A 10,167-nucleotide genomic window follows, 5' to 3' on the forward strand; every position below is an offset into this window, starting at 1 on the left:
CATGTGCTCCCTGTGTCCCAGTGTTTAGCCCTTTTTTGGTTAATTTCCTGTCCTGAATATTTCATTTAGTTCATTAGTTTCCATCTGTGTTTGTTGATAGGATTTCAGGTGCATTTAATTTACTCCCTTGTTAGGTCTGGTATTTAAAGTGTAGTCTGTCTAATGTTTCTTTGTCGAGTCTGAACGTCGTTACCGGTTTCCTCTGTGTGCTTTCCTGGTTCAGTGTTAAAGAATAAAAGTATGCATCATCGTAAATTCCCTCTCCGTCTCCTCGCTCCTCCCCAGAGTGAACGTGACAGAAGACTCAACCACAAAACGATGACTGCAGCTGAGGATGCACTGTGGGGTCTGAGGTTGGAGCCATATGTGGAGGGTTTCCTCGAGCTCTCTAACCGGGTGAGCTGGCATGATGCCGCTCTAGGTGCATGCTTCCTGCTGGGGTTGGATGACGAGATAATCCGCCGCGATCTTCCGACGGGTGATTTATTTATTTTTTTTCCTTTGATTGAGCTGATTAATCTCATGCTGTTCTTAAATGGTTCAGATTTGGAAGTGAAGGAAGTAAAGAAACTTCCCAAGTCTCGTCATCCAACTCCCGCAGGAACGCGCTGCATCTCCCCAGCTCACCCCACACCGAGAACCTCCCCATACCTCTCCCCAGAGCGCGCTCCAGTGCCGGCTCCAGCCCCAGAGTGCCCTCCAGTGCCAGCTCCTCGTAAGCGCATCCTTGTTCCCCAGTTGAGCCCAGGGAGGGCTCCTGATCCCCTGTTGAGCCCAGGGAGGGCTCCAGATCCTCAAGTAAGCCCAGGAAGGGCTCCTGATCCCCCGTTGAGCCCAGGGAGGGCTCCAGATCCTAAAGTAAGCCCAGGGAGGGCTCCAGTCCCCTGTCATGGCCCATGGAGGGCCTCGGAACCTGTAAGCATCCCCAAGTATATTTTGGGGGGGTAGTAGGGCTCCAGCCGTAGAGGCTGGGGCCGCAGCCTCGGAGGCTGCTCCGTCATGGCCTCCTGAGTTCCCTGCTCCGTCATGGCCTCCCGAGCTCCCTGCTCTGCCATGGCGCCCCGAACTGCCAGATCCACCATGGCGCCCGGATCTGGGACCGCCTTGGGGCATCCCATCCTGTCCAAGCCTGTCCTTAGGGATCACCAAGGCGCCCACCCCCCCATCCCTTTGTTGTTTGGCGTGACGACATGCCTTCCGGAGGGGGGCATCATGTTGTGTTTTGTTCCACATGTGCTCCCTGTGTCCCAGTGTTTAGTCCTTTTTTGGTTAATTTCCTGTCCTGACCATTTCATTTAGTTCATTAGTTTCCACCTGTGTTTGTTGATTGGATTTCAGGTGCATTTAATTTTACTCCCTTGTTAGGTCTGGTATTTAAAGTGTAGTCTGTCTAATGTTTCTTTGTCGAGTCTGAACGTCGTTACCGGTTTCCTCTGTGTTTGCCTGGTTCAATGTTAAAGAATAAAAGTATGCGTCATCGTAAATTCCCCTCCGTCTCCTCGTTCCTCGCTCCTCCCCCGAGTGAGCGTGACAGTCATCTACATTATTCAGTTAGACATAAAGCAGAACTCAAACAGAATCAGTTACTAGAATTTTTGCTTTTTGTAACTCAAATGACTTAAGTTACAGTAATTAATTTAGTTTAGTAGCACATGGTTATGTTGAAGATGGGCCAAATAAACTCTCAAGACTGTATTTTATGCTTTGTGTTGCTATTTTTGAAAAGCATTTATATATTCAAACATGTAATGATACAAATCACAATGAGGGTGCCATTAGAAAATAAATCCAGTATTTGAGCACTGCGAACATTTCTGCTTGAGTCCACAAGTATACACACACAAAATTATGTAGGTCCACAATTTTTAATTTTTAGTTTTTTGTAGACCCAGGTTAAATATTCACAGTGCTCATAAATATTCGATTTCAGCATATGGATTTTCTAGTGCCACCCTTTGTAGCGAAGGCTACCTTGAAAGATAATAAGGGCTTGGTTTTGAAGGGAATAGCAGTGTACCAGGTGTGTAGGTCAGAACACGACAGCGAGGGAAGTGATGAACTTGAACTGGTTTAATTTGACCAGTACGTAAATATACATCAGAGGGGGGAGCCAACCATAAACTTGCACCTTAAACAATGCCCACTTGAATGTGGAACAGCTTCCAGCTACAGTGGAAGAAGCAACAGTGAGTCAATCGGACCTCCAGAGGTTGGAAGGCGGCGTTGGAGATCGGAGGACATGTTGTTAAAAGACTCATGGAGCTCCTTCTCCCCTGCTTTAAAGTTCGTACCCTGGTCTGAATAGAGCTCAGTTGGGGTCCCTCTGCGCGCGATAAACCGTCTGAGACTCATCAGGAAGGAGTCCACGTCCATATTGTGCATGAGGTCTAGATGCACCGCCCGGGTGGTAAGGCACTTATAAATGATGCCCCATCTCTTCTCTGAGCGTCGTCCTATCTTGACCTGAAACAGTCCGAAGCAGTCGACACCCGTCGAGTAAAACGGCAGCTTGTATAAGCGCAGACGGGCCACAGGTAAGTCGGGATCAACGGCTTAGATTTCCATCTTCGGCATTCTTTGCACTGGTGTTGCACTCTCCGAATGGCTTCTCTTCCCCGAAGAATCCAGAAGGCCCGACGCATCTCTGCGAATACTCGCTCAGGGCCTGGGTGACAGAGACGAGCATCATCCCTCGCCGGGGTCCAGTTCAGGGGACAGGGTAAGGAGACGACTACTTTGGAGTACTGCTTTCCCTGCCTTAAGGTGCCATAACTCCTCTGGGAAGCATTCAGCCTGGACTCTCTGGAAGATCGTCATCTCTGCCTGCCGATAGTCTGTCAGTCAGTTTGTTAAGGCTGCTGTCAGGGCCTTATCTCAATCTGCCGCCCCATGCCCCTCCTGCGCTACGGCCTCGACCATGGCCCTCCAACAAAGGTATGACTGGCTCAAATGTGTCTCTGGTAGGTCTGCTCTCTTGGGATTCATAGGGGAGAAGATGTTGAATGAGACTACTCATCCCTTCAGGATTTGGACTTCCTGTCGAATGGTCCGCAGAGCAAGGTTCTCCGGCTTCTTATGCAGGCCCAGTTTTTCAACAGCTTCAGGGAGGAGCATTGTGCACTCTGAACCATCGTCCAGTATTGCATAAGTGTCTAGTGTCCGGTCTCTGTTACGCAGTAGAACTCTGACGACTTTCAGCAGAACACGAGTGTGGTCCGATGGTCTGTCAAGATAGAGGACTTCTGTACTGGTGCTCACCAGGCAACTTTCAGACTTCGGCTGCTCAGCCGGGGGGCGGGAGTTGGCATCGTGAAGAACTCTCAAATGCTTCCCCTGACACACATCGCAGAGCTTCTTAAGGTCACATTGTGCCGCCTGATGTGCTCTCCCGGATGAGGGTAGTCCGCTCCAATCAGCACAAGCGGTTTGACATGTTCTGATGTCTCAAGAGGAAGATCTGCCAGATGTTTGTACTTCCTCTTCAAACTGGCGATTGGGTGATTGTGGTCTGCCAAGCCCAAGCGTTGTGAGGTGAAAGCCTCCACTACCCGAAAGGTTTTCTTGGGATTCATAGGGGAGAAGATGTTGAATGAGACTACTGATCCCTTCAGGATTTGGACTTCCTGTCGAATGGTCCGCAGAGCAAGGTCCTCTGGCTTCTTATGCAGGCCCAGTTTGTCAACAGCTTCAGGGAGGAGCATTGTGCGCTCTGAACCATCGCCCCGGATGCGGGGCATGAGAGGCACATGTACATCGCAGATACTGAGTAATGTCCTGACTTTAGATGAGTTTGTGCTGTGTCTTCAGATGGGAGTGTAACACATGAATTGTGCTGGTATTTGGTGTGGTTTGATCTGTAACAGACAAGAAGCAGCACTCTAATATAAGTAAGCACATCATCACAGCCTTAATACACAAACTATTGACTCCTCCCCTCACATGGACATAATATATAAACACATAATATAATCACAAGCTGACAAGCATTATGTCACTCACAATAACATCTTTTAACATTTTACTGGCATTATTTATCAACATGAGATATTATAACATCCTAAACATGTCTATAAACACTGTATAGTGACATAAGCTTGAGCACAGATGAATAAGTACCGTCACGTAACATTATGCAGTCGATAACTGCATCATACTATATAACAATGAGCATAAATCAATAAATGTGACAGTATAAACCTTACTCACTCTTATAAGACGCACAAAGCACAATATACACTCGATCTGTGGCGGTAATCAGTGCTATTTCTCTTCCCCAGTACCCCTACCACTGACGAACTGATATCTGCTGCAGCTGATGCAATATGCGATCGCTCTGTGCCGAGTTGCTTCACTTCCGATCTCCCGTGTGCGTCGTACTCTCATAATAAAAGTCCCTGTTCTAGTCGTTGCTACAGTGCTCCTAATTCTCTCAATCGCCTTTTGCACACCCTTGTTGTAGTTTCTACTGTGACATCAAGTACAATACCAAAATTTACAGTCAGTACTAATGATAGATTCCACTTGTAGCCATGTATGTTTTTATTATGCCATTTAAAGCATGCATGTTTTTGTGACTTTGTAGCATGTTAAAGAAGCTACCTTAAAGGTGCAGTAGGAGATCTTGGAAAATGCTAACTTTAGCCTGATAGCACTGAAAGCGAACGTCCCACCCTCCCTGCAAACGCCGTCCAAAGCCACGCCCCCTTAACGCATTTACGCTCACAGACCAGAATACCAGAGACAACATTACTACAATAGGCTACATCAGCGGTTCCCAATTCCAGTCCATGTTCCAAAGTGAGGTAAACTTCAACAGATGTCCCCTGCTCAGGAAGTAGGGAGCAATGAACACTGTGTAGGGATCGGAACACAGTTCATGCACGTAGCTCACTTCTAACGAGCTGGCCGATCTGGAAGGAAGATCGGATTGTTGGTGTTTGTCTGCCATTCTCGCTCTGTCTGCACAGCGTGCGTGAACGCCCTGATGACGTATCCTGTCTGCGCGAGCCGGGTGTGCAGAGGTATGATAATACATACATTGACAGGCAGGTAGGAAAGCATATTAAAACGCTCGGACCGAGCGTTTTGATTGGACGAATATTTCTTGATCCTACGCCTTCCACAGATTATATAAATACAGACAAATACATTTAGACCACTTAACTTAATGATTGCTATCGGGATGTGAAGAGACTTTCAACCAGCATAACAAAAAATGTTTCTGAAGATAATCACCTATTGCACCTTTAAATGAGATGAGATGGATTTTGTACATTCTGCACTGCATTAGAAGTAGCAGATTGTCCTTATAGGGGAATCTCACCTCATATTCCCCTTCACTACCGCACTTTTAGGCTGTGTGGCACATCTACTGTGCTTCCATGTCCCCTGTGGTTCAGGTGGATGCTGTCTTCATGTCATGGCTTCTTGTTTTCCAGCCCTAATTCTTCTTGGCAGAGTAACACAAGGCTATGCTATGTGAAGATTTATGGGGCAGAGAGAGCTACAGTGACAGGCACTGGCTGAGCGTCTCCTGGGACAGAGTTCCTGGGCTGACACAAATGCTGCAGAGTGTTCCCAAGATCCTTTCTTCAGCAAGTATATGGAATATTTTATTAGGGTATGTGGCTTGCAGTGTTTGGGAAGCTCCTTTGAAACTGCAGCTTTGCAATACATACATATAATTTAAACTACAGTCAAGCTACCCTTTTGAAAAAGTTCTTAGCTATATTATATATAAGGTACACTGAAATAGGCTAATGATAAAAAAAACAAATAGAAACAATTTTCACTTAGAAATTGCTAGTAAATTTGATAATCACAAAGAAATGGCACGTAACACACTGAATTAAACATGAAATGTTAAATGAGAATCACTGAAATAGTATTTTCTTGTAAGACATGCGTAATATTTATTACAATCACAAAGCTTTTTGATTCACAAGATGTTAATTGACGGGCTAGAGTCGTGTGGATTACTTGTTGATTATTGCAATTTTTTATCATAATTTTTGGGTGAACTATTCCTTTAAATGTTTTAAACATTTAAAAAAAAAAATTGTCCTATACTGTAATTCTCTTAATTTATCATTTAGTCAGATCTTCATTTTTATGGCACAAAACCAATTAGGTTTGAATGAATGAATGAAATGAATGAAGTGTAAAACATTAAGTAAAATTTCATTCTTAAACTGCATCCTGGCCAAAATACAGTGAGGCAGCAGATGCTAATATCATCTGAAGCATCTGTCCCTTATCAAGATATGAAAGTAGATTTCTATACCCATAATGCAATGCTGTGATCATATCAGCAGCCTAGTGATAAACTGCACTTGACTTCAGGGACACACTGGTTACAAGATGGAAGCCAGGTTTATATGTCTTGTAAATGATCATTCATAACAGCTGTAGGCTAGAGGTTTACGACTGTCAACAAGACTACAAAATATAGAGCTTGTGGTCAATGCTTGACCACATGAAAGGTCCAATTAGTGCTGAGAAATACTGTGTTATGTCCATGGGCATCACTAGGTCATTTTTAGGGGGGCTATAGCCCCCCCTAAAATGACTACTCAGCCCCCCTAAACATTTGTGATTAGCTCCATAAAGGTCATTTTTAGGGGGGCTATAGCCCCCCCTAAAATGACTACTCAGCCCCCCTAAAATTTTGTGATTAGCTCCATAAACTGTACACGAATTCGTGATCGCCTCAGTCCCCTTCAAATTTAATATGAAAACGGTGGCAGACTTCGATCAGCTCCTCCCCGTCTTTCAGCGCGTTCTTTTTCAATCCACAGACCGCAGTGGCGCAGAGCGAGAAACAGAGGACAAGGTGTGTGTTTATCAATAGATTGTCAAACGAAGCAGACTGAAGTGATAAGATGACTCTGCTTTCACCGATAGAGCTTTTATTTCTGATAAAGTGAGTTACAATTGAGACTGAGGTAATAACGTATTTCTACAACTTTTTTCATGTAATCCAGTTGCTTTAAGTGGTGCGTTTAAGAGTAGGCCAAATGCCTACTTTTATGAAATGTCATTTCAGTAGAAAGAAAGGGAAAGCATATCCAGAGGGCCATGATGGTATTGAGGGCAAGAAATTCCTCTAAGGCAAAATATAAAAAATTTTCACTATTTTTCCCTACTTTGACACATTGGCGCAGATTCACACATAAACATACAGAGAAATGCACAATTACATTTAGTCTTTACATGACCCCAGGGTCTAATATTGCTCAGTTCATCTGTAAACAAGTTTGAACTATTTTAAAACAGCATCACACAACAAACTGACAGGAAAACATACTTAAGTGTAGCACCACTCAGGTCACATATCCTTTTCGATTCACACCCCTTTTCCTGACAGATACGTGTAACGACATAGTAGCAAATAAAAGAGTGTGCATTGTTTGGTAGACCTTCAAATACAGGGTTACCATTGTGGTGAAAATTGCTTTTATAACGTGCCACCAGGCTCAAGAGATTTTCACCGCAAGTCAATCAGTGAAAGGCAAACCCTTTTGATGACTGCGACGAATTGTATTTTAGCAAAGCAATGGGAAATCTGGAAATGAAATGTTTTATCAAGCTTTGCAAGAAATAGGTGCTAGGTTATAAAAACAGTCAAAAGTGTCAAGAAGGTTACATGAAAAATATCAAGTCAACATAAAAAATGTTAAATAAAACAAATAAAAATAAAGCATATTCTTCATGTGGTAAATAAGCTATCTATCTATCTATCTATCTATCTATCTATCTATCTATCTATCTATCTATCTATCTATCTATCTATCTATCTATCTATCGTTCAAGATTTGGGATCAATTAGATTTTTAATGTTTTTTTTTAAATAAGTCTTATGCTCATCAAGGCTGCTTTTATTTGAACTAAAAATACAGTAAAAACAGTGATATTGCGAAATATTATTACAACTAAAAAGAACAGATTTATGATTTAATATACTATTGCAAAGTATAAAGCTGAATTTTCACCAGCCATTAAAAGTTTATTAAGGTAATAATTGCAGGCTACTACTTTTCAAATTTTTTGTTACATCCATATCTGGTCTTATGATTGATCAGTGCACATTATTTCAGTAAAATTAATAAACGAATATTTTATTATAATTAAATATAAATAAATGTAATGTAGGCCACACACATATAGGCTACATAATCAATGTTCTTTTTTGCCTAACATTGATTCCTGTTATCTTACCATCGTCCAATTTCCACAATCCAATCCCATTTTTTCTTATTAAATATTGAATATCTGTTTCCCAGTAAATATGTTCGATTTGGAACACAAGATTGTTGTGAAAGCTGTATACATTTGCTTCAAAGAATCTTCACTACTGTAGCCTATCGGATATCAGATTAACCAGTTGTTGTTCTCGTGTGCAGGTTTAAATTCTTTCCTGGTATTCGTTCAGTTATCTCTTTTATTTTTTCTTTCTCTGACCTTGGCATTGCGCTGTCAGCTAGCTTCCCCTCCCAATTATCAGCACCACAGCAGGCCAGAGGACCTGTTCTGATTCAGCAATTAATGCTCCCTCCACCTGCTCACAGTGACACACCTCCTCTAGACTTCACTCGCCCCTCACATCTCAATGAAAAGATGAAACTGTTGAAGCAAGGTAAAGTGAGGAATAGGAGGGAAAGAGAAAGTTACCTACTAAGCATAAATAAAGCATCAGCTTCTTTACTCAAGCTCGTTGTCTTATATTTACCACTCAAATATACATGCCCTGTAGACAGCTGTCACACAAATGAAAGGATCAGGATGTAGCCTATTTTTAAAAATGAACGTTGCAAAGGTTCTTGAGCTCCATTGGATCTCATTCATAATTTGTTAAGCTAGCATAATTTACTGTACAGCTATCGACCAAAAAGAAAAGAGAGAAAAATAAAGTCGATTGAGCCTTACTGCTAACAACAACCTTTAAAATTGTTTTTTTTTAATTGTTTTTACAATACTATTTGATATATATATATATATATTGATTACATCGGTATCCGAATCCGACGTGACCCAAAAATGACTCCATTGCGGGCTCGCTCTGAATTATTCACTGACCGAGTCTGATTCAAAGCGCTAAGCGAGTTCCAGGTTGTTCTCTGACTCATTCAAAAGAATAAGTTCATAAGAGTCATTTGTTCGCGAATCGGGTTCGTTGATGAAACCTTGGCGCGACGCCTGTTAGTTTTTCACCTTTTTATATACTTTTTTACATATCAAAGTATTGCAGTCACACAGATTAAAATACAAACAACAAATATACTCCTATAAATACTCCTATAACAGCGATTCATGGTAGGCCAGTTAACTACTTAAAAGTCACTGCCATGTCACATAATGGCAGCAATTAAGCTCCTTAAGCAGTTTACGTCGCCTGAAGACTAATCTCAGAAATGACTGACAAAAGACTGAATGGAGACGCAGAGGCTGTTTTGAAAGAGACTGACACCACAGGCAGTCGCAGAGTGAGCTTCAAATAGGTAGGACTATAATTTATTTTAATAAAGCGTGGCTATTTTTGGAGTGGAGCGACCAAAAATAGATAAATGTGAAGTAGGCTACAAGTTTCCATTTAATATACTGCAGATAGGACTCAAGTTGTTGATACCGCGTTCTGTATGTACGTATAGCTGTGATGAATCTTAAAGGGGTCATACGATGTTGCAAAAAAAAAACATTATTTTATGTATTTGGTGTAGTGAAATGTGTTTATGCGGTTTAAGGTTCAAAAAACACATTATTTTCCACATACTGTACATTATTGTTGAATCATCAGTGGCAAATCCTTTAAATATGAAAACGTACTTAGAGTCTATGAGTCAGAACAGCCGGCATTGTAGCCTACTCTGCCAGGATCAGGAATAGGGATGGGCGATATCTTATCGTTTGCGATATACCGGTAAAAAACCTGAATTATCGTCATTGATATCGTTATCGCAACAAATACCAGAAATATTGTGATATATTTTAAAGCCCATATCGCCCATCCCTAATCAGATTTGGAAGGCCAAACAAAGTATTTTCGCTTTCGCAACGAAACACAGAGCATCTTCATAACAGTGGCGGCGGCGGTGGCAGAAACGATAAAGTTACGCCTTCTTTCTTTGCGTGAACATTTGGGCGGCGTTATGCAAATCTTCCCACATCGTG

At 42.2% G+C, this 10,167-nt stretch overlaps 1 long non-coding RNA gene across 1 annotated transcript in view; it reads left to right on the forward strand.

Moving 5' to 3' along the window:
* LOC107657542 (uncharacterized) overlaps window positions 1-10,167 on the forward strand; it is a 22,575-nt gene that overhangs the window by 5,545 nt on the left and 6,863 nt on the right. The window contains exon 2 of the long non-coding RNA XR_001630697.1: window positions 1,877-1,882. This is a non-coding gene — a long non-coding RNA (uncharacterized LOC107657542). The remainder of the gene's footprint in view (window positions 1-1,876; window positions 1,883-10,167) is intronic.

The sequence above is a fragment of the Sinocyclocheilus anshuiensis genome, unplaced genomic scaffold (genome assembly GCF_001515605.1).
Source record: "Sinocyclocheilus anshuiensis isolate Anshui unplaced genomic scaffold, SAMN03320099.WGS_v1.1 scaffold179, whole genome shotgun sequence".
Classification (NCBI taxonomy): Eukaryota; Metazoa; Chordata; class Actinopteri; order Cypriniformes; family Cyprinidae; genus Sinocyclocheilus; species Sinocyclocheilus anshuiensis.